Below are 25,709 nucleotides of genomic sequence, written 5' to 3'. Positions count from 1 at the left end.
AGTCAACCAGGTTCAAAAGGCAGGATCTGCCCTTGACAAAGCCGAACTGGGTAGGATCTAGTGTCTGTAGGTCCCCAATGTCTTTGTTTATGAGCTCCATGATGATCCTCTCCATAGCCTTGCAGACTAAGCTAGTCAGGCTTATGGGGCGATAGTTTCCAGGGTCCGTAGAGGCTCCACCTTTGTGGAGTGGGATCACTGTTGCTGTACGCCATTCTGTGGGCACATATCCTGTAGTGAGGCTGAGATTGTATAGCTGTTTTATTTGAGGGATTAGTTCCTCTTGGAGTTCATGTAGGACACAACCTGGGATGTCATCTGGTCCCATGGAAGCAGTGTTTTTTGCTTTGGAGAGGGCAGCCTTCACCTGAGCATCAGAGATGTTTTGGAGGCAGCCCTCTGCCGGGATAAATACTTGCTCTTTTGGGGGGGGGGGTGGAGAAGTTTGCACTGAACCTGTCTGCCAGGATATTGGCGATGTATGTGGGTTCAGTGTATTTTTTGTCGTTTAGAATCAACTCAGAACAAGTCTGGGAGTTGCATCCCAGGTTTCTAACATAACTGAAAAAAGCCTTATGATTGTCTTTGGTGTCCTGTGCAATTTTTCTCTCGAAGCTGGCCTTGGAGGATTTTATGAGGGATCGTAATTTTTTGCTAGTACTGATCAGAGATGCCTTCCCTATTAGGGATTTTGCTCTATCATATAGTAGCTTCCTCCTTCTGTTGTACAGTTTATTTATGGCAGGGGTCCACCAGACTGGACGCCTGTCTTTGGATGATTGGGTCTTGGTTTTGTTTGGGATAGCATGATCCATGCATTCCTGGAGATGTCCATAGAATGTGTTTATATAGGATTCTGCAGTTTGGGCCGTAGTTTCCACTGGCCCTGGGGCCTTGAAGGATTCCACTTCGGTTTTGAGAAGTGAGAAGTTCACTTTTGAGAAGTTTTTCACTGTGGTTTTCTGGGCTGGGGGTGGGGTCGGGATGTGGTCATCCAGTGAAATTAATTTATGGTCTGATCTTACCAATGAGGGATATACTTCTGGTGTGGAGCATAGATTCCCCATGTTGGTAATGATCAGGTCTAGTATGTTGTCCCCTCTTGTGGGAGTGGTGACTAGTTGTTCCATAGCATTTGAGTTTATAATTTCCAGGAACCTTTGGGCTAAGGTGCTGGGGCTTGAGTAGTGCTCCCAGTCAATATTTGGGTAGTTGAAGTCACCTAATATAATGGTGTTCAGAGAGATCTTCATGTTCTTCAATGTTTTCAGGAAAGCCGAGTGGGATGCCTGACTTTGAGAGGGTGGTCTGTAGGATGCTATAAACTGAAAAGCAGTCTTGCCCACTGTTAGTTGCACATGGATGGTCTCCGATATTTCCTGCAATGCCACTAACCTGGAGGTGTGGATATCCTTAATAAATATGGAAACTCCCCCTCCTTTTGTGGTTCGGTCCGGGTTTTGGGGCCGAAAAGCATGATATGAGGTATAGCCTGGTAGTGCTTGGGTGCTCTCTGGAGCCTTGAACCAGGTTTCTGTCACTGCACAGATATCAATGTTCTCCATACTGAGGAGAGCTTCGAGTGCATGCATCTTGAGGTTAAGACTTCTGGCATTTAGCAGCATTACCCTTAGTTTCTTGTTCCTTGTGCTGTCTATGGGGGTGGGTTTGACTTTTGAGCCTTGCCTAAAAAAGGCACTATGGGGATGGCAAGAGCCTTTGCCAATATCCAAAAGCCCAGTGGTGACAGGTGCAAGCCGTCCCTAGTGAAGCAACGTGGCTTGTCGAGCATGTCATCCCAGGCTGACAGACACTGGATCCCCTTTGAATGACACCAAAATTTTAGCCAATTGTTAAAATCGATCATTTTGTCTTTGCACTGTGGCATCATTCTAGGTGAGGGTAAGATGCTGCTCAAGGTCAGGGTCATACCAGCCTGGGCTACATGATCATAGAGCTCCTCTATGTCTCTTTTCATGTAGTCCAGGGAGGTACGCCTCAGGTCATTCACACCAGCATGTACAATGACTGAGTCATATTTGTATTTGCTTTGGAGTGACCTGAGTGCTTGCGTTATGTGGTGGATCCTAGCACCCGACAGGCAGCTCACCGTGACCTTCTCTTTATTCAGCCTGGTGAGCGGGACGTCAGTGTGTCTGACAATAGAGTCACCTATTACAAGAGTACCAGGTGTGTTATTCAGCCTTATGGGCTGTGGCTGCTTGGCACACCGACTTTGTGGGCTATGTGTTGTGCATGTTTTGTTTTGAGGTAGCGTTTGCTTGGATGTCTGCTTTGGAGGTCTCTGTTGCTTAGGTAGATTTTTATTTAGAGCCTCAGAGTATGTTTTTGTGTATTTATGTGTTTGGTTCGCTGATGTGTTGGGACTATGTGATACTGGAGCAAACTCAGACAGCCCTGGTTGAACTATACCTCTCAGTTGTCCATATCTTTGCAGAATGAATAGATATTTGCTTCTTATTTTGGTTTGTTCCTCATACAATGAAGTCACTAAATGACAGACATTTGAGTTTCAGACGTCATAACCTTCATAAAAATGCATGCTAATGCAAGACCTGTTATTCAATCAACTGTCAAGTTTATACAAGAGCAATTTTTAGTAGTGTTTGTATGTTCCCCCAATATATTTAGCCTTGTCCAGATTTCCTGCATTAAGAGGTTGAGAGGTATGTGCAAATCGCTTTGTAGAATTAGAAATATCCAAACCTCTCCATTGTCCCCAATTTTGGCTCAGTGTTGCTCTCCCCTAATAATCCTTCCTCAAAATGGCAATTTTGGAAGAAAATGTGATTGACGTCTCCTAGAATAATGGTGTTGGCTTAATGCATAGGGACACTTTATTAGTTAGGTAGGAGATATGGACTGATGGGGTACATAGAGGGGACCTATAGTTAGGTATGACACAGTAAGGAGTTTTGTTAATGCTAAGCTGGATGCAGAGGAATTCCATGTCATTATCTCACATTGCAAGTCTGGAGATGATATGTTGTTTAAGAATATGTAGACACCATCACCTTTTCATCTCGGGTGATAGGCCTGAACTTGTGGCAGGTATTGAAATCCTGCATTAAAGGAGCGCTGTCATCTGTCTTAAACTAGGTCTCTGATGCATATATATATATATATATATACATATATATATATATATATATATATATATATATATATATATATATATATATATATATATATATATATATACATATACATATATATATATATATACATATATATCTATATATATATGTATATGTATATGTATATATATATATATATATATATATATATATATATATATATATATATATATATATATATATATATATATATATATATATATATATATATATATATATATATATACATATGTTTTCCAGGGGAAGCAGTGCTTGTAAGGAGTGAACTTTTTAGCTTAGGCTCTGAAAAGGAAATTGGTTATTTTCTAATTCATGTAGCTATAAAAATTCAGTATAAAAACTGTAAATTTCTGAATGCAAACACACTAGTTAAGCAGCATCATGGTAGGGAGTACTTCAGTACAGAGAGATTCAACTATATACATAGCCCTTTCTGTCAAAAACACACACACACCATGGGTCACACAGAGTTTACAGTTGTTGTAACAAGTTTCTGAATGCAAACACACTATTAAAGCAGAATCGTGGTATGGAGTACTTCAGTACAGAGAGATTCAACTATATACATAGTCATGAGTTCCCTTATACCTTTCTGTCAAAAACAAATGCACACCATGGTCACAGAGTTTACAGTTGTTGTAACTTTGAAAAAATCAATCTATTTATGTATTTCTTGCACTAAAGTTGAGGTGTGTATGTGACAGAGAGAAATGCCCTAGTTAGCTCTAACAGGTGAAATTTATGTGCAACTGTTTTGTTTAGCAAATGGCATCATTATTGTGGTATAGAATTTTAAAGCAGTGTTAGCACAGCAGGTAGCATACATGCATCTTGATGCAAAGGGCTGTAGGTTCTATTCATACAGCATGTACATTTGTATTTTAAGGGGGTATGGTACTGCAGTTCTTAGTATGTCCTCCTTTGGATGAGACACCTAATAACTATGAACCTGCTTTTCAGCCTGCCACCCATTCCCTATTGCAATATATCAACTTACCATTTATTTTAATGTAGCACATGCAATTTATTCTTCAAGGGCAACAGGCACTGAATTTGTAAATGAAACACAGAAATATAAAGTTTTTTTCTAGCAACAACATCTTCATTGGTTTCAGATCTCTTTAATGTGGAATTATTCAGATGACGTTTACTTCTGCAGAGATTCTGCATACTGATTGATATTGGTGGATTTTATGACAGAAGTTTGAGTGTTCCTTTATGGTTGAAATGTTCTGAATTGGGCAGGCTGTCATTATTGGTTCATATGATTTGTTTCACTACTTAAAGGAAAGATGCTCAGAACTATAAATTTAAAACACGCTCTAACAAGTGGTGCTGTGTTATACAAGGGATATAATTCAATTATTATGTAGTATAATAGTCAGGAAGGTGAATCGAAGAACTCTTGCATGTTTCTAAAAATGTGTGCAAGGAGCCTATGATTTGGAAACGGGCCAAAGGTAAACTTACCCTGCCACTGGCCAGATGCATGTTCGTGAAATGTGGGTTTTGATGCTGTTTCATTGAATGTGGGTTTCAAAGGTAGAGAAGTTTTAATGCTAAGTCTGTTTTCATTGTAAGACTATTGCTTTGTTTAGGTTTAGTAAATGTCTGTCAGTGTTTGTGCTATAAAATTTGAAATAAAAGTTGTAAATGAAATCCAGATATCTGTAGTCATTGTAGAAGTAAAGCATAAAACAAGTATGCACACAGAGATTTGAACAATTTCTATAAAATGGGGAGAAATAGCCAAGTAATGGGACACTGGAATGGCTGCGTGGGGGGGGCAGCATAGGGGGTGGGGCAGTGTGGGCGGGGCTTGGGTTTGCACCCACCTGCAAAAAAATCCTGCAGGCTCCCTTGACTCCAACTCTGAGATCACACTACAGTGAGGAAAGGGCAAATATTACGATCTTCACTGTACTGCGATCTCTCAAAAAGCACTTTGAGGTCCAGCATTTTTGTTCTTTAGAGCGTTCAAGACTTTGATATTTAGGTCTTCTGATATAGACCCCAGAAACACATCCCTGTGAAGCATCCATTCATGGGACTGAATGAAGGACCTGCTCAGAGTGTCTGCCACAATGTTCTGATCTGAAGGAATATAACCTGCCTGAAAAGTCACTTGATACTTGATAATTAGATTCCGTACCAGAAGTGCCAGCTGGCAAAGAAGGTAAGATGGTGTTCCCCCATTTGTTGATATACCACATAACTGTGGTATTGTCTGTGAATACCTTGAGAGTCCCCGGACAGAAAAGAGGGTGAAAGACCTTAAGAGCCAGCATAAGAGCTGTCATCTCTTTGGTGTTGAAGTGCTCCTTCTGCTGATGAAACGACCACACTCTCTGAACTTTTAAGGAGCCAAATGTTACTCCCCATCCCACATCTGAAGCATCTGTAAACAGAGACTGAGACAGAAGAGGAGGATGAAAAGGGAGCCCTGGATTCAGAGACAACTGTTGCATTCACCACAGAATTCCTTCTTGAGACAAGAGAGAAGAGGAACTGTAAAGTCTAGAGGATGCACATGTTGAAGCCACACCAATTTCCGAAACCACTGAAACTTCCTTGTGTGGAGTTTGGCCAGAAGTGCATCAGAATGGTGGAAGCCATGAACCCCAGAGCTCTCAGAAACTCCCTGGCTGTAATGAAGGCCAGGGGAAGAAGAGTCTGAATGTAAGAAATGAGAGTTAAGGCCTTTGCAGGAGGCAGGGATGCCAGTATTGGCACCATTTGAATCCTGCAACCCAGAAAGACATGATTCTGAGAAGGAGTCAGGGAAGACTTTTTGAAGTTTATCGTGAACCCCAGGGTCTGAAGAAGAGAAATGGTAAAATGAAGATTTTGCAAAAGCACCTCTGGGGAGGATGCCTGAATCAGCAGGTTATCCAAGTAAGGAAATGTTTGGATCCCTTGAAGCCTGCAAAAAAACAACCACAGGAGTGAGGCATTTGGTGAACACCCTTGGGGTGGTAGAAAGGCCAAAGGAAAAAGCACAAAATTGAAAATTCCAGGAAGCAAGAAATAAACACCAAAACCTCCTGAAGAGGATGAATCGGAATATGGAGAAAAGCATCCTTGAGATCCACAGACACCAGAAAGGCCTGAGGAATCAAGAGAGGAAAAAGGGTCTGAAGGGACAACATCTGAAAGGAAAGCACCTTCAGAAAACTGTTTAGATGAGAGAGGTCTAGAATTCGTCTTCAATTGTCTTCATTTCTGGGCATTAGAAATATTCTTGAATAAAACCTCTTCCCACTTTGGGACACAGGCACCTCTTAAATAGTACCCTGAGACAAGAGATCTTAAAAAACCTCTGGGGAAAAAAAACAAAGTTGTTCCCGAGGAGGCTGAGGAATGCCCATAAAAGCAGGATGGGGAATCCAAACCACGATGAATGATTGACAGAACCCAAGAATCCTTGGTGATTCGAAGCCAAACAGGAAGAGAAAGGCAAAAAGATAGAGGAATGCGGCTGGGAACAAGTGGACAGTCAGACAGCACCTGGTTTGTCAAGAAAGGAAGGCTTTAAAATCCCTGCAGTCTGAATGGCCTTAGCAGGAAGTGCCCATTTACAACCCTTTTTACATTTAGCATGAGGGCAAGATTGCCTACGAACAGAGGCTGGCTTAGAAGGGTAGTTTCTCTGAGATTTAGGCGCAGGAGAAACAAAGACATGCTTAAGCTCCTGTAAGGCCCTCCCCTTGTCCTAAAGAGACTTAAACCAGCAGCTGCTTCCCCAAACAAAAGTTTATTATCCAGAGGAGCATCCATCAACTTAGCCTTAATATCATCGGGTAAAGGTTGAAGCCTAAGCCAAGAATACCTCCTCAGTACTGAAACAAAAAGCAACAGTCCTCAGGCACCCTATAAAACCTATCAGACTTCTTTGGAGCAGGGAGCAGAGAACCAGGTGCTTCAGAGGCATTGGAAAAGAAACAGGTAGTAAAGTAGCCAGCAAATACCTAGAAATATGGATCTGATAATTAATAGCCCTAAAAGCTAGGGTAGCTAAAGTATAACCCTTCCTCTACCCAGCCTGTCCATGGTTCTGCTGTCCTTGTCAGAAGGCAGTAACTTGGATGAAGGAAGCAATTGAGACAACTTATCAGAGGCTACAGACACCAGAGGGGTCAGCAGCAGGACATTTGAACAAAAACCCTAACTGGGTACTTATCTACAATGGTAAGGACTTCAGCAAACATGAGTAATCACCAGAATTCCAACAATCAGAAAAAACAGCAAAAAATGCAGAGAGGCAAATATGATTAAAAACAGTGTTTGGACTAGCATCAAAGAAGTTTTGAGGATGGTACTCCTAAATGTTACCTTTATGCCCTATGCTATGCAAGAGAGTACCTTAAAGCAATGGTGGACTTTGGCAGACTGGCCGGATGATGGGCTTCACAGCAGGGAATCCCATCCATTAAGAATACTGCAGTGATGAATTTAAGGACATCTACTATCATAAACATATCTCTGGTTACGCTGAATTAGGAGGCAATGCATGAAAAGATTAAGCAGTTTTAAAAAAGGTAAAAAAAAATGATACACAAGGTTGCGTGTGATAACATAAAGCACACTTTTCTAAAAGCATTGTTGCAGAAAGTAAAGAGCCATGTACAGCCAAAATATTCTTAAAATAAAGAATAAAAGGATTTAATAGCAAACATTTTTTAGGGAACTGCATTGTTCTGACTGGGTTAAATGATGGCCTATTTAGCTTTTTTTAACCAAATTTAATGAAATGATGCAGAAAACAGTGTCAATATTATTAGCTCAAGAAATGTATGTATTATTCCAAGTTGCTATTGAGAATCTTGAGTTTCTTTGACAATGTTCTAATGCTTGAAAACATTGTATCTGGTTATATAAGTAATGGTACTTATGGAATGAACTAATCCAGTTGAGCAGCTCTGTGTGTTGTTAAAATGGTGCATTAAAGGAAGAGCCACCATCATCTAAACATTTTTGTTTCCTGATGTAAATGTTTAATCCCATTTAAAGCAGCAGTGTTTGGTGCTTCTTAAGGTGTTCTTTTTTTGTCTTGCCAGTAACGTATTATAGGTTTGCATCAGTGGAGAGGTAGATAGTAGTAGTGGATAGTACAGTACTGCAAGTGGGATAACTAAAGCAAAGTATTACTTTGTACTGTGTTTTCATGGAGAGTAACAATACATTTTAGAATGCCTTGCTAATAATGAGACTGCAAGAAGTGAAGGAATTTTAGCTGAACTGTTTAAAATGATGCTGTTACAGTGCTGCTTAAAATTTATAAACACAACAGTGGCTATTGGATTGATTGCAAATGGTTAATTTATACACCAGTTCCAAAATGGGCAATGCTAAAGAGTGGTCAGATTCGCATGCATAACAAGGTAATGCTCAAGATCCTGCATGCTAGACTCCACCAATGGATGACCAAGAGCTGACAGATGTGGAAATAAAAGAAAGGGAGCCATGGTTAAGAAGTAATAGGAATTATTTAGAGAGACTGAGAAACGTTAAAGTATTGCATAATAGGGGGGATCTAACGGAACAAGACAAGGATCAATGGTAAGGGCGATGTTCCTGCTAACTACCACATCAATATCAACACCTTAAGTACACACTCAGTGGTGAGATACTTGGGTACACAGTTTGACAGCAGCGTACCTTACCTTTGACCACCATGTCTTCACAGTGGTAAGAAGGGCATTCTGTGTTGCTCATCTTGTAAGGGCAGTGCCTCCAGAAAAAAAGAAGTAACAACCTCCCTGTACTCTTCCTCAAGCCAATAAGGGATTACCTCAATAATATGCACAAGTTTAGAAAGATTGCTGTTAAGCAACTGTTTTTTGGCATGACAATAACAGTAGAGCACAAAAACTTTTACCACAATGACTCCAGCATCAGAAAGTAGCAAGGACTGTCGCCAAGCTTAGGGCACCTGTAACAAGGAAGGTAACAAACGATCCTAATATTAGAAATATTTCAGAAGTTCTACAAAAGTCCGTATAAGGTAGAGAAATGTGGAAATCAGGAAACGATACAAATGGGAATGTTTATGGAAGAATTAAATATGCCAAGGTTAGAGGTAGATGAGGCTCAATTACAAACAGTTAGGAAAGGAGGCTATGAGATAAAAATTGTGATGTATAACCAATCGGCAGGAAAGTCCCAGGAACAGATGGTATTCTTGTGGAAGTTTGGAAGCTATGAGGGAAAAGACTGATAAAGATCTGGAAGGTTTTGTTTAACAGTAGTTTAAGAGGAAAAGAAGTACTAACATCTTGGAAGTAAGCAGTGGTAGCTGTAATACCTAAAGACGGTAAAGATCCATTAGACCCAGCTTCATACATGCCCATTTCAGTAGTAAACCACGATTATAGTGTTCATGTCTATAATGGCTAAAGGAATGAAAAATGTAATGCCAAAATTGACATATATGGATCAATGTGGTTTTATGGAGGAGAAGCAAACATCTGACAACATTAACAGAACACTGATGATCCAGAGAGAAGCAGAATATACCACTGCTGTTGGTGGGTCTTGATGCAGAGAAAACATTTGACAGAGTAAGCGGGGACATTATGAGCAGGGCAATGAAAGCATTTGCATTTGCTGAAAAAAATTATAAGTTTGATTAGGAGGATATATGAGGGATTAGAGTTGAAAATTAAAGTGGGTGTGGTCCTCTCTGATAATTTCTGCTTGAGCAGAGGAACCAGGCAGGGGTGTCTTCTTTCCCCTTTGTTATTTGCATTATATTTAGAACCACTGGCAAAGAAAAGAAAGGTTTAAAAAATTCAAGGATACAGTTGGTATGGTAGTCAAAAAAAACCTAGTTCTATTTGCAGATATCATTTTATATCTGACAAAACCAGAAAGAGACATCACAGTGCTGTGGAACATTTTGAGGCAGTTTCAAATCTTTTCAGGATACAAAATTAATAAAGCTAAAAAAAGAGTTAAGTATTTACCGTAACTTGGAATCTGTGTTATCCAGTGTCATTATTCATTATGGAAGAGTCTGGCAACGGCAACTGAAAGAACCAATCTAGAGCTCAAGCTCCTTCTCTTCCCAAGATCTCTTGTTACCCACAACCCTCAGATCGAGTTTGCTGGACAGAGAGAAAAAAAAACTGCCTATAAAACTGAAAAACTCTTAAAAGGAGACATCCCTGTGTATTTACCAAATCACCAGGAGGAGGGGGAAGAAGGGTGGGAACATGATGAATAATGACACTGGATAGCACAGATTCCAAATCATAAGTACATAAATCTTTATCTGATGCTATCCATGTCATTACTTATCATGGATGGGTCAGAACCCCCAGCTACTATAAACCCTGGGAGGCATCATGGAAAAATATGCAGGAGCACAGAGCCACCAAATCCAAATTATAATGCATAACAAAGGTGTGGTGGTTGGACCAAGTAGGAGTGGCACAGAAAGTTTTGCCAAGAATGCAGAAGATATGGCTACCAACCTAGTAGAGTGAGCTTTAACTGGTACAGAAAGATCCAGGTGCCTGCTTACATAAATGTAAGAAATACAGCTGGTGATCCAATGCAAAATAGATACTTTGGAACTGGTTCACCTTTCCTGGCCTGAGAGAAGGCAATGAAGAGCTGATCAGGCTTTCGAAACTTTTCGGTTCTCTTAAGATAAAAACATAACTATATGGACATGCAGATAATGCAATGTATATTCCTCTTTATTAGAAAAATTGGGGAGGAACACAGGAAGCTGAATAGATTGGTTAAGATTAGCCTCCAAAGCTACCCTAGGGACAAATGAAGGATTGGTCCTAAAAGACACCTTATCCTTGTGGAACACCATGAAAAGGGGGCTTAATGCTGACAGCCTCCAACTCAGAGACCTTCTTGGCCAAAGTAATAGCTACAAAGAAAGCCAGCTTCCAGGACAGGAATTTAAAATCACAGGTTGCTGAAGGCTTGAATGGGTTTTGTGTCAGACTGCAACGCCAGAGTGAGATCCCATGGAAGAGAGGGGTCCTTGATAGGAGGCCTGAGGAAAAAGATCCCTCTGAGGAAGACCTTGCATGGTCTGGAAGAAAAGGTGGGACATTTGTTCAAATGGAAGTTAGAGATAGCTGCCAATTGGTGTCTCATTGTAGAGAAACTGGCCCCTTGGTGAAAAAGAGAGGCTAAGAACCACAAAATGTCAGGAATAGGGGCTGAAAATGGATCTAGATACCATTGCTTAGACCAAATGGAATATCTCCTCCATTTACTGGAATATACTTTCTTGGTAGAAGGTTTTTGAGAGGCCAAGATAATACTCTTAATGGGAGAAGGGAGCCTGGACTGGGAAAGGATCACTGGAACTGGAGGAACCATGCGGCCGGACGAAGAGACTGGAGATTGGGAAGAGGAAGCCCCCAAGGGTGGGAAATGAGATCTGGAACAGGATCTAATATCCAGGGTGGATATTTCAGATGAGACCAAAGGAGGGAAAATGATGCCTGATGAGGCCAAAAGGGGGCAATTAGGATGAGATGAGTCTTCAGGTGACAGGCTTTCTGTAAGACTTTGGGGATGAGGGGAGTTGGGGTTAAGCATAAAGAAGTCCTGATGGCCAATCATGAACCAGAGCATTCCTGGGTGACTCCCCCGTGGGGGGGATCAGGGCAAAGTAGTTGCTGCATTTGTGGTTGTCCAGGGAGGCAAAAAGATCACAGCAAGGGAGACCCCAATGGTCAAATATCCGACATGCCACTGACGGTTTCAGGGACTACTCATGAGGACTCAGGATAGATCTGCTGAGCTTGTCGGCCAACCCACTAGAACTGCTGGGAATGTGCATTGCAAGAAGAAAGTGCCTGGAAGACATCACCCATTCTCACATCCTCATGGCCTCTCTGCACAGGGGATAAGATGGTGTTCCCCCCTGCTTGTTGATTTACCAGACTACCACCATGTTTTCTGTTTGAATTGCATAACAATTGCATTGAATTGTATAACAATCCATGACCACTTCGTTCTTCCAACAAGGTGCTCATCCAGACCTACAAAACCAACAACCAAGCCGGAGACTCTCTACTGTCCAACTCCCTAGATAAAACCTGGAACCTTTTACCCCCTGAGATAACCTTAATTTCTTCCCTGTATCACTTCAAAACCAAGCTCAAACTATACCTGGGCTCTAAATGGTCCTGCTACTGTACCAAGCCTGGCTAATCCTCACACTACTCTATAATTTAATTATTAATGTCCTCCCTCTAACTACCAATCTCTTATGATAGTAGCATATGGTTCCTATAACTATATTATTAGTGTCTTCTGCTGACTTCTTGTTGTAAATGACATATTGTTGTAAAATGTATTTTTTACTTTTTCAGGCAACCCAAACTTTTGTACATTTTTTTGCCTTTCTTTATGTTTTGTATTTACTACTCGTGGAGCTTTTCTCCCCGGGCCTCCGCTGAAAATGGACATATATCCAGTTGGACTATCCCGGTTAACAAATGTAAAATAAAATAAATGAATTAACAAATGTAAAATAAAAATAAATAAATATATTGCTATAGCCCAGAGAGGGAGACACTCCTGGAAAGCTTGCAACGCCAGAAGGACTGCTCCCATCTCCAGGACATTTATGCGCAATTTGGTCTTTGAGGGGGGCCATGTGCCTTGAACTGTCCTTCCCTGAAAATGTCTCTCCACCCCGACAAGGAGGCATCTGTGGTCACCCTGGCCTTGGGCTAGGGAAGACAGGAGGATCTGCCTAGTAAGAGATCCTGAGCTTGGAGTCACCAAGCAAGATGATGTCTGTACACCTGAAAGATCCTTATGGTTATGGTCATGAGGTGAAACAGAACCAACCATTGTACCACTAGGGACCACTACAGAACCCTCACATGATATCTGGTGAGAGGCACTAACTGGATCTCTGCTGCCACCTAGCCTAGTACCTGCAAGATCAAGTGGACTGTGGGGTGATCCAGATCCAGCAACTGATGGACCTAGTCCTGAATGATCTGAACTCTGCATAGGGGAAGTGCTCCAGTCTCTGACACAGTGTTCAGAAGAACCCCAATAAACTCCAGGTTCTAACACAGGGAAAGATGGGATTTGGGCACGTTGACCATGATGCATAGATCCTGAAAGAGGCTGAGAGTATAATCTGTGGCCATAGTGAGTTGATGCCTCATGGGGGCCACGAGGAGCCAATCATCCAGGTAAGGGAAGAATGGAAGCCTTGTAGTGGGAGATGAGCTGCCAACACTGCCTTGCATTTGGTAAACACCCAGGGGGCTGTGGTGAGTCCAAAGAGCAGGGCTCTGAACTGATAGTGGTTGGCCCCTAGCCAAAACAGCAGGTATCTTCCAGAGCATCTGTCAATTTTGATATGGTAGTATGCATCCTTGAGATCTACCAAGCACATCAAGTCATCCTTGCACAGAAGAGGGAGAATGGACTGAATGGTGAACATCCGTAACTTGAACTTCTTGACTGACAGGTTTAGTTCACTGAGGTCTAAAATGGGATGCAGGTCCCCGGTTTTCTTGGGCACCAAAAAGAAGCAAGAGTAAGTTCTGGACCCTCATTGTCCTGTTGGGACCTCTTGGATGGCTCTTTTTTTGAAGAAGGGCTTGGACCTCAAAAAGGGCCAACTCCCTCTGGTGGGGTGGAACATCCGGGAGAGACCTTTGAAGAGGAGGGGGCTGAAAAAAGGGTATGAAGTAATGCCTGGAAATGATCTTCAACACCCACTGCCAGAGGTGATATTTTCCAGCATAGTGGGAGAGTCGACCCCCTACTGCCTCCAGGGCAGGATGCCAGGCAGTACTTCAGGAGCACTGAGGGGGCTTTTCTGAGAAGGGTTACCAGGAGCCCTGGTTCTGTGGACCCCCTCTGCCTCTGGGTCAGCATCTGCTGTCAAATCCTCTGCCCTGGCCAAAGGAAGAGGATTCCTGAGGAGAATCCTGGAAGGAAGACTCAGACCTGTGGAAAGTACAGTTTTGTACCTACCATAAATGTAGATGTCCGATAGATATGCAACTGCAGTCCTGACATATGGGGTTGTCCTGCCTCAGGCAGCCCTTCGGTCGGCCAGATTCCAAAATCTGGGTCCGGCGTCGGCCGATGTCGCCTCCTCCCCGACGTCAGAGCGGCTGGAGTATAAAGGCATCAGCCGACGCCATCTTCTTCAGTGATTCTTGCCCCAGATGCCAGGTGCCCTCCAAGGAAGGCTAAATTTTGTGAATGGATAAACAGATAAAACCAGACATGCACAACAGTAATAAACAGATACACCATAATATATATCCCCAACTGATAGGTAAGGGGAGAAAGGACCCAAAATGGGAAAAACAGAGGGGTAGGAGGGAGGGAAAACCTGACTGCAGTTGCATATCTATCGGACATCTACATTTATGGTAGGTACAAAACTGTACTATGTCCTTCAAGAATGCAACTGCAGTCCTGACATATGGGTTAAATACCATAGCCAAGCTGGGGGTGGTAGGACTAAGCAAGAGATGGTGTAGCTAGAAGGCCCTGCAGGACTGCCGAAGCAAAGCCTGCTCGGGATCTGGAGTATAATGGCAGGTTGTAGTGTTTGGTAAATGTATGCATGGAGCTCCATGTAGCAGCCTCTAGAATATCTTTTGTAGCCACTCCTCTTAGAAAAGCTGTGGATGTGGCCATAGCTCTGGTGGAGTGTGGTCTAATATTAGCTGGCACACATTTTCCATGAAAAGAATAACAGAATCTGATGCAGTGTCCAATCCATTTTGAGATAGTTTGTTTGGTGACTGCTTTTCCTTGCACTCCAGCAGCATAGGCTACAAACAGTTGGTCAGACTTTCTGGTGGACTTTGTTCTGTCCAAGTAGTAGCATAGTTGTCTGTGAATGTCTAAAGTATGCAGCAGCTTTTTCCCCTTTATTTTGAGGGTTGGGAAAGAAAGTAGGCAGGTGAATAGCTTGGTTTAGAGACACTCTGGATATCACCTTAGGCATGAATGAAGGATTGGTCCTAAGGGAAAAACTGTCCTGATGAAAGATGAGAAAAGGAGGAACTGCCATGAGGGCCTGTATCTCCGAGACTCTTCTTGCTGAGGTGACTGCCACGCGGAGGGCTTAGGCGTAACATCGGTGGAAGACGCGGGCCGAGGATGTCGGTCCCGGTCCTTTCGTTTTTTGGTAGGTTGTGCTGTCGGTTGTTCCGACGGCATGTTGTAAGCGAAGGATTCGCCAAAAAAGTCTTCGGCAAACTCTGCCCAGCGCCTGAGAGTGCGCTTATTAAAGCAAGCACAGGCAGCACAGGCCGAGACGTTGTGGTCTGGGCCCAGGCAAGGGAGGCAGTAAGAATGGAAGTCCTTATGAGGTATTTGTTTACCACAAGACAAACAATTATTAACTTTCTCAATTTGTTCTGACATCGGCTGAGGCAAGAAAAAATGTTCCCCAATGGGGTACTTAGCTTTTAGATGACTTTGATAACTGAAAACACAGGAGCTGACCGACCGGCACTTGCGAACTGCTTCTGCTTCGGGCATCGCGCGGCAAGAAAGACTGAAGAAGATGGCGTTGGCTGATACCTTTATACTCCAGCCACTCTTACATCGGGGAGGAGGCGACATCGGCCGACGCCAGACCCAGACTTTGGAATCTGGCCAACCGAAGGGCTGCCTGAGGAAGGACAACCCCATATGTCAGGACTGCAGTTGCATTCTTGAAGGACATCCAAAGTTTCATACTACACTTCTGATTTTTGGAAAATGGGGTGTAGAGAACTTGATCTACACTGCAGACAGAGTCTTCCCTTCCTGCTCGCTGTGGGTCAAAGTCTCTTTGACAGAAATACCAAACAAGGTAGATCCATCGAAAGGAGAATTAGTGAAGGACACCTTAAAAGGTTCCACAAACCACAAAGGTGAAGCCAGGCATGGAGCGTAATGGCAATGTCCATGCCTGCCTCTTGAGAAGTGGCCTACACCACATTGGAGATCAACCTCATTGAAGCGTTAGCCAGGGAGTTTAGAATGGACAGCTTTGGAGAGACTAATTTAAGGCTTTCTGGAGGCAGCAACTCAGAAAGGGAAGTGGAGAGCTCCAATAACAAATCCCTTCACAGATGGGTGAAGTGTGCCATGTAGCTGGTTTCTCTCAGTCTGAATGCAGCTGAGGCAAACACATGCTTCCCAAAATGCTCAAGCACCCAAGACTCCCTGTTTGGGGGATGGGCTGTGGAGCTCTGCTCAGCGAGCTCCTTCTTAGTAGCTGCAGCCATTATGATAGCATTAACGGGGGTGCCCTTGTTCCAAAAGGCTATATCCTTGGGAGGAGTTAGAAACTTATCAGCTTTCTTAGGAACTGGTTCCACTGCATCTGGCTCCTTTCCCGTCCTGGTGGTGATAAGTTGTATGAGCTCATCAAAAGGGGAGACACCCAGGTAGAAGATGGGCCCATGCTGAAAGCCTTCAAAAACAGGGATTCCTCTGAATATGGGGCAGGGGTAGACCAGCTGCCTCTTTGCTTCAGGATCTTGAGGATGTCGCCAAAGGACACTTCCTCAGATGGAAGTCTTGGGGACCTGTCTCCTTCCTCGAAATCCATGTCCTCAGTGATGGACTTTCTAGGGAAGCCCAAGTTCCTCCCCTTGCACATCCTCTTCTGAGGAGGCTCCTCTATGGTGGGTTCTGGGGAGGACTCAGAAGAGGTAGGGACCCCAACGGGGTAATGCCTGTCTGAAGGTACTCATGGGAGGGCTTACTCTGAAAGAATGATGAGGTCTTGCCTCCCAATGTCAAGAGGGTCTGGGGAGGACCTAGAACCAAAGGAGAGGTAGGTGGAGAAGGTCCTCCCTACTGCTCGGAAGGCTGATGGACTGGATGTAGCACCCCTCCTCTCCAAAGGCTGCAGCCACCCAGGACAGAAGGGGGGACCCTGACACAGCACTGATGTCTCCAGACAATATCAGTCCAAAGCTGTCCAGTGTGGGGGACCCCAGAGGGGAGGGAGGGAATGGTCAAAAAACTCTGGGCCTGACCCCAGTCCCCAGGAACTAGCACCAACCTCTCACAGCCGAGGTACAGTCATTTCCGAGGACAATGGAACCAAGCCCGCCAGGGACCATGACCATGTAGGAAGAGAAGATATGCCAAACACTGTCAGCCTCTCATGGAGAATGCTCTGATCCTGCAGATCCAAACCTGGATGGGTCGGACGAGGTGAGAGGAGTCCTACCAATGGAAAGGATCCTATTGGTAACTGAGCCAGGGATAGCAACAAGCCCAACTCAATTTGGGCCTCGAGAAAGCTCATCATCCTCGCCATATCTGAGGGGACCAAGCTCCTGGTGGACCTAGAAGATATAGAAGAATGCCCCGACCTAGCTGAAGGCCTGAGGTCTCGGCAGGGAGACTGACTTCTGTGCTTTGGGTTCAAGCTCCTGGATCTGGAGGAGAAAATCTCAATGATCGGATATGACAAAATCATCAGATCTGAAGGTCTGGGTGGATCCAAAGGGGCAGCTGGTGCCATGGATGAATATGACCGGTGGGTCGGATCTGAAGGCTGTGTCTAGTCAGAGAGGGCCTCTAAGATTCCAAGGTCTTGGATCTGACAGAAGAAGCCAGAGCTTTTGGAGCAGAAGATCCCAGATTTAAAGGCAAGGAGGCTAGAATGGGGCATTTTCCGACCGTATGAGGAGCATCTTTTAAAGCCAGAAAGCTTTTCCAATAACAAACACACACACACACACACACACACACACACACACACACACACACACACACACACACACACACACACACACACACACACACACACACACACACAAACACACACACACACACTACACAAAAAGAAAAAAGGGGGAAGGAGTCAGTTGAAAAGGGACAGCAGGAACATTTAAGAGCTACCCAAAGGAACCAGGAGGAAAGGGCAGGAACCCAGGGGGGTGTAAAGAAAATTAAAGAAGAGAGTCTAACGCTACCGAGATGGGGAGGAAACCTAGCTAGACTAAGATACAGGGAAGACTAGTCTAAAGAGAGATAAAACCCCAGAAAAAAAGCAAAAGTTCACTTATCTTAAAAAAGAAGTTTGAGCTTCAGGATACATGTCTGTAGCAACATTGCTGCAAATGAGATTTGGGGGTTGTGGATAGCAAGGGATCTTGGGAAGGGGAGAAGCTTGTGCTCTGGATTGGTCTTTTTAGTTGCCAGCTCGGATCCTAGGTCAGATACAAGACCCATCCATGATCAATAATGACACTGACAGAATCAAATCAAAGACAATAGAAGTAAATTATGTACCCACACATTAATTGGTTCAGCTGAACATATCACAAGCAGAAAATAAGAAGTTATGTACTCACCATAAAGTTCCATCTGAGTAGGTGGCTTCATTTGTCTGCAACCTTTGGGTCTTGGATCCGATATCGGATCTGAGCCGGCAACTTATGTTACAGCTATGGATAAGAGCTCCTAGCTCCTCCCCTCGCCCATAATCCCCTGCCAACCCCAAATTACCTCAGATCAAGTTTTCCCTCCTACATATACCTGGAAAGGTATCCCAACAGGAAAAAGCAGGATAATACAAACAAAACTAACTCTTCCGAAGGCCAGGGGGAAGGAGGGGGGGGGAATGGTTGCAGACAAATGAAGCCACCTACTCAGATGGAACGTTATGGTGAGTACATAACTTCTTAATATGGAGTAGGGACTTCATTTGTCAGCAACCTTTGGGACAGAGTCCCCAGCTACCTGAATCTTGGGCGGCCATCATGGAAGGATGTTCCGGAGCACTGCGGAGCCAAAGGATGCTCTCTCTCTGGAAATGACATCCAGTTTGTAGTGGTTGATAAAGGCTGATGGACTGATTGATATTGGTTTCTGAGGCCACCTTGGGTAGGAAGGAGGGATTGGTCCTGAGGTATACTCTATCCTGATGAAAAACCAAGTAAGGGGGTTTCACAGAAAGAGCATGAAGTTCCGAAACTCTTTTTGCTGAAGTGATGGCTACCAGGAATGCTGTTTTCCAAGACAGATATTTAAGTTTGGCCGAGGCAGCTGGTTCAAAGGGAGAAGCAGTCAAGGCTTGAAGAACTAGTGATAGATCCCAAGGGGGTACAGCTTCTTTGATAGGGGGCCTGAGCAGAAAAGTACCCTTTAGGAAGGTTTTACATAGTTTAGCTGACATCAAAGGACCTGTCTCATGTCCCACATGGTAATGGGAGATGGCTGCCAATTGTACCTTGACTGTCGAACAGCTAGCCCCTTGCTGAAAAGGTCTGGTGAGGAAGTCCAACACGGACGTTAACGGAGCAGTGAAGGGGTCCAAATTATGATGTTCTGCCCAGATGGAAAAGTGCCTCCATTTACTGCGGTAAACTTTCCTGGTGGAAGGTTTATGCGCTGCTACCAAGATGGCTATGACTGGTGAAGAGATGCCGGGAGTCCTGATTAAGAGTGGAACTGGAGCAGCCAAGCTGTCAGCTTCAGGTTGTCCAGATTCGGGGTCAGTAAGCCTGATGGATGGGATATTAGATCCAGGCTGGGATCCAGAATCCAGGGAGGATTCACCAAGTGAGACCACAGTTAAGGAAACCAAGTTTGCCGAGGCCAGAATGGGGCAATGAGGATCATTCTGCTCCCCAACTGAGAGGCTTTCTGTAAGAGCTTTAGCATCAGGGGTAGAGGAGGATAGGCATAAAGTAGACTGGGCGGCCAAGCATGCACTAGAGCGTCTCTCAGGGCTTCCCCTGGTGGGGGAATCAGAGCGAAGAAGCTGTCGCATTTCGTATTTGAGGGAGAGGCAAAGAGATTGCAGCAGGGTTGCCCCCATTTTGCAAATATCTGCTTCGCTACTCGGGAGTTGAGAGACCACTCGTAAGGGGAAAGAATGGTGTGTCTGAGTTTGTCCGCCAGAAAGTTGGCCCATCCTGGAATGTGCATTGCGATCAGAAAGCGGTTGGTGGAGATCGCCCATTCCCACACCCTCATGGCCTCTCGGCAGAGAGGGTAAGACCTGGTTCCCCCCTGTTTGTTGATGTACCAGACAGCTGACATATTGTCCATCTGTATCGCAATAGTTTCTATGGGGAGAAGGTTCTGAAGTGCTTGCAACGCTAACAGCACTGCCCTCATCTCCAGAACATTGATATGCACGGAGGTCTCTGAGTCGTTCCACGTGCCTTGGACTGTTCTGCCTGAGCAATGCCCCCCCATCCAAGGCAAGAAGCGTCTGTGGTCACCGTGACGAGAGGAGGTGGAGCGCAGAAGGGTCAGCCTGTATGGAGGTCTGGGGACTGGAGCCACCATAACAGGGTCCTCCTGCAAGCCTTGCTGATAGAGATAGGGTGATTGAGAGGAAGAAGCTGAAAGGACCATTGTACTTGGAGGGTCCACTGTAGTACCCTCATATTTAGACGAGTGCATGGAAGAAGCATTATTGCCACTGCCATGGAGCCCAGCGCCCTCAGGACCAATTCCGCAGGTGGAGCTTCTGATTGGAGGATGGCCCGCACATGAAATCTCAGATTCTGTAGTCGTTCCAAAGTGAGGTAGGCTCGCAGACTTCTCGTATCCAATCTGGCCCCTATGAACTCTATCACTTGTGTCGGAGCAAGGGAGGATTTGTCCATATTGATCATGATGCCTAACTTGGGGGCTAGGCAGAGAAAAAAGTCTCTGGCTGAGCAGAGTAGATGCCTTGTTGGGGTGGTCAGGAGCCAGTCTTCCAGGTACGGGAAGACCTGCATTCCCTGGAGTCTCAGATGGGCCGCTATCACTGCTAAAACTTTGGTGAACACCCTGGGGGCTGTGGTGAGGCCAAAGGGAAGGACCCTGAACTGATAGTGGCTGGCTCCCAGCCAGAAGCGGAGAAACCTCCTGGATCGTCTGTCCATTAAAATGTGGTAGTACGCATCCTTGAGGTCTATTGAGCACATCCAGTCATTCTCCCGCAAGAGGGGGAGAATGGATTGAAGAGTGACCATTCAGAATTTTTCCTTGGTTATCGACAGGTTCAAGAGGGAAAGGTCTAGAATTGGTCTCAAGTTCCCTGTCTTTTTTGGCACCAGAAAGAACCTGGAGTAAAACCCTAATCCAAGCTGGTCTGGGGGGACGGGTTGGATGGCTCTTTTTTCTAGCAGCTGCTGGATTTCTGCAGCTGCAGCCACCCTCTGACTGGGTGGGTACATTGGGGAGGTTCCTGAGTCTGGGGACATGTTGCACTGGGATTTTGTAACCTCTGGATATGATCCGAAGCACCCAGCGGTCTGACGTGATGGACTCCCATGCCGCCAGATGCCTCGAGAAGCGCCCCCGACTGCCTCCAGAGTGGAGCAGTCAGGCAACCCTTCAGGGCTGTTGCATGGGCCAATCAGAGAAAGATTCTCTGGACCCAAAGTTTCTCAGGGCCCCTCTGCCTCTAGGGCGGCGTCCTCCCTGTCCTCCTCTGCCATGGAAGGACTGGTTGTCCAGAGCAGGTTGGGAATGTTGCGATTTCCGGAACATCTTCTTCTGTCCCTTTTGGTTCTTGGAGAAGGACCTCTGGGAAGCAGAGAAGTGGACTCCGATGGCAGACAACGTCTTCCCGTCCTTCTCGCTCTGGACAAGTGTCTCGCGAATGGTCTTGCCAAACAAGGCAGAACCATCAAAGGGGGCATTCACAAGGGACGCCTTAAAGGGCTCCACGAAGTCACAATGTCAGAGCCAGGCCTGGCGTCTCATAACTAGGCCCGCTCCACTAGCTCTAGCGGCTCCCTCAGTGGCGTGGGACAACAGCCGCATAGAGGTATTGGAAATAGATCTTAGAGTGGCCATACAAGTGGAGTACAACTGCTTGTCCTCCGCCGACATGGACTCTGTGGGGGGAAGCAGCGTATTCTTTAATAAGATCTTGCTGCATCCTGATGACATGTGCCATGTAGTTCAGGGACCTTACTGAGAAGATCGCTGAACTAAATACCCGCTTCCCAAGGCGATCCATCGAGCGGGACTCCTGGCTCGGTGGATGGACCGAGGGGCTCTCCTGAGCTAGTTCCCTCTTAGTGGCTACCGCCATCAACATGGCATCTATGGGGGGACCATTGCACCAGTGGGACCGGTCTGTGAGGGGGCTCAAAATCCTATCCGGGCATTTAGGGACTGGCTCCACAGTGTCCGGCTCCTTCCACACCCTGGTGGTAAGGTCCACCAGGGGGTCGGCCGGAGGGGACAACCAAGAGGTAGACGGGCCTGCTTCGAATGCCTCCAGAAACACGGACTCATCGGAGGAAGCCTTGGGGGCAGACCACCCCCCCTGATCCTGAGCATTTCCATGATGTCTCCAAAGGAGACATCCTCAGGGGGTGACCTTGGGGAGCCTTCCCCTTCATCCAAGTCCGTGTCCTCTGTTAAGGACTCGGGGGAGTCCACGTGCCTCCTCTTACACTTATGCTTGTGAGGCACTTCCTCGGGGGGGGCTGTCCGAGGAGGTCTCACCAGCAATATCCTGTTCCAATGGAACAACCTGGGACATTGAAGCAGGCTGTCCCTGTGGCCGGGTGATGGAAGCCCGACCCAGCAGAGAGGGAGTGCAGGGTGGAACCGAGACAAGGGCCGGGGGTCCGGATGCTCTCAACAGAGCCCTCTCCACTACATCGAAGGCCGAGGGGGAGCCGACTCCCACTCGGATCCGATGAAGGGATTGGAACCGGCGCCGAGACCGTCAGATCCGAGGGACCAGTGTGCTCCGACCTGGACGGAGCCAAAGGCACACTGAATCCCTCAGATCCGAAGCTTGCACGGCTCTGAGAGGTCAGATCCGATGATGGAACCGACAGACTTGAGGGCAGGGTCAGATCCGAAGCACCCAGTACTGTCGGCGTGACCCACCTCTGGCTCCAACGCTGCCCGACTCCAAGCGGTTCGAACCCGGGAAGCGGGTCGGAGAAGGAGTTATCGGAGCAAAAAAGGGTGTCAAGCTCCCCCCCGAAGGGGGGGGAGGCAAGAGCACTCCCATCTGCAGCTGGGCCTGGATGAACCTTCTCATCATCCAGTCCAAGACTGCATCAGACAAGGCTGTAGGTGGATCTCGACGAGGCCACCGAGGCAGGCCTGGAATGCCACCTCGATGACCTCTATGGAGATCGGGTCTCCTCCTCCTCAGGTCCCGGGGAGAAGCAAGGTGATCGGAGCTGAGGAGGAGGAGACCTGGAAGCCATGGAGGGAGAAGCCCGCTTAGCTGGGGGGGGCCGAAGCGGAGGCCTCGGCCCGCCGCTTGTGGTGCTTTTCCCTTTGTTTCTCCCTCCTGGCCTCCCTGTCCTCCGGCGCCTTAGCAGGAGTTTGAATCCCAGCCAGGGGAAGGGGGCAGGAGTGGCCACCACCACAGGCTGAGGAGGTGCCATGGGAGTAGCGGAGGCCAAAGCCGAATCCGGGGGCAGAAGTCCCGCCAGGACCAGCTTGGACCTCCTCTCCTTCAGTGCCCTGGGGTTGAATGCTGCACAAATGGTACATCCCGAGGACAGGTGTTAAACCCCAAGGCACCGAACACACCAAGTGTGGCCATCTGCCGGAGAGAGCTTATGGCCACACTCGGTGCACTTGGAGAAGATGGGTTTGGGGCCTCTGACATAATAACCCAAACTAAATAAAACTACACAAGCACGCTAGGCCCCAAATGCAAGCAATACACACACACATGCTAACAACCAGCGAGGGGAGGGTTAACTCTAAAAATTGAAGAATTAACAAAAAAAAAAGGGAAACCTAACACATACACACTGTTGAAACAATGAAAAATTACACTAATTTGACCAGAAACAGAGTCACTTATCTGAAAAATGCCAGGAGCTCGATATCCAGCTGTCACACCTAAGAGCGGCAAACTAGATCTGAGGTCATTTGGGGTTGGCAGGGGATTATGGATGAGGGGAGGAACTAGGAGCTCGGATCCATAGCTGTATAATAAGTTGCCGGCTCAGATCCGATATTGGATCCAAGACCCAAAGGTTGCTGACAAATGAAGTCCCTACTCCAGATCTATAATTCAAAATGGAAAGGGATGATGTTGAAACAGGGGTGAAGCTCAAGAAACAAGGAGAGAACTGGGATTTTTGGATGCAGGCCTTTAAGGAGAAGAACAATAATCATACAGATTATTATGCTCATAATGTAGCAGAAAGTATTCTAAGAACTAAGTCAGCACTGGAAAGGAGATTATGCCGATAGGGATGACTACAATTAGGGATACAGGCAATAGGTAAGAAGGAGCTGAAATTTATTGGAAAAAACTGGCAAAGGAACCACAGTATTGGGAGCAAATGACAAGAGACAGCAAGGTAATAGAATGGGAAGAGGTCAAGAATTTATTTCGACTGCAGGTTAGAGATTGCCTTCCCTATCAAGGATCGATATGAGTATAGACAAACAGAAAGAATTAGGGGGGTCCTAAATGAAACAGCAGCACTGGTACAGTTTTTTAGTAGAATCTAGAACAGAAGCTGCCATTAAAAAGGAATAATTAGTACAGTATATAAAATATTGCATGATAACTATAAAAATCAACCGGAGGAAGTTAGAAAGGATTGGGAAGAGAGATTAAATAAGCAATTCACAAAGAAACAATGGGAAGATGTATGTATGTCACATAAATATGCAACAAAATCTAGAAAATTTTGGATTTTTGCTTGTAAATGTTTACATAGATATTTTTATACCCCAAGTAGACTCCAGAGAATTTTTCCTCAGGTAGAGAGCAAATGTTGGAGGTGTGATGGGGAAAGAAAGAGATGCTTGGGCACATATTTTCTTGGTGTGTGGTGGGTTGGTGGACTTTAAGGATTCCCTGTGGGATGCAGAATTGGAGATGATGGGTGGGCCAACTGATATGATGAAGGAGATGATTTTTCTCAGCTATGATATAAAATCGGAATTGCCTAAACATGGTAGGACCTTGCTGTGCCTAATTATGGTGGCCACCAAAAAAGCAATTACTAGAAAATGGAAACCAAAATCTAAACCAACTATATTAGAAGTAGTGAATATAGTAATATAGATAAACTGGATCTGAGATCTTTAGAAAAGGGTAGGAGCAAACTACATAAGGAAAACCGGAATTGTGGGAATAATACATACAGGAGAGGAATGAGTTTTAAAAGAAGGCAGAAATTAAATGACCTATGTAATGTTTAACTGAAATGACTCAGCAGATTATAAGTGATGTATAACATTTGCAAGTTGTAATTTCTCCAAGTCTTTTGGGTTTCTAATACCATGATGGGAATGGACCCCATTCCTAAGTGAAAGTACAATTAAAGTTCATGAAATTAGTATTGTTTCACTCTTTGATGTTAGCCAAAACTGCACCTCGAAGCACCCGCAATGTGCCCAGCAATGACTCCTTCTGCAATTCGTACAGTGTTACATGAATTGGTAACATATCTAAATATGATTGTAAATTCTTTTTTATAAGACCAGTTGCTCCTACTACTATTGGAACTGTCTGGGTATGTTTCTTCCACATGGCTCTTGAATCTGCCTGCAGAACGAGGTATTTTATGACTTTGTTTCTCTCTGTATGCAAGACACTGTAGTCACTAGGTGTGG

The sequence above is a fragment of the Protopterus annectens genome, chromosome 10.part0 (assembly GCF_019279795.1).
Source record: "Protopterus annectens isolate FY-2018-M chromosome 10.part0, PAN1.0, whole genome shotgun sequence".
Taxonomy (NCBI): Eukaryota; Metazoa; Chordata; order Ceratodontiformes; family Protopteridae; genus Protopterus; species Protopterus annectens.
This window is presented reverse-complemented; position numbering follows the sequence as displayed.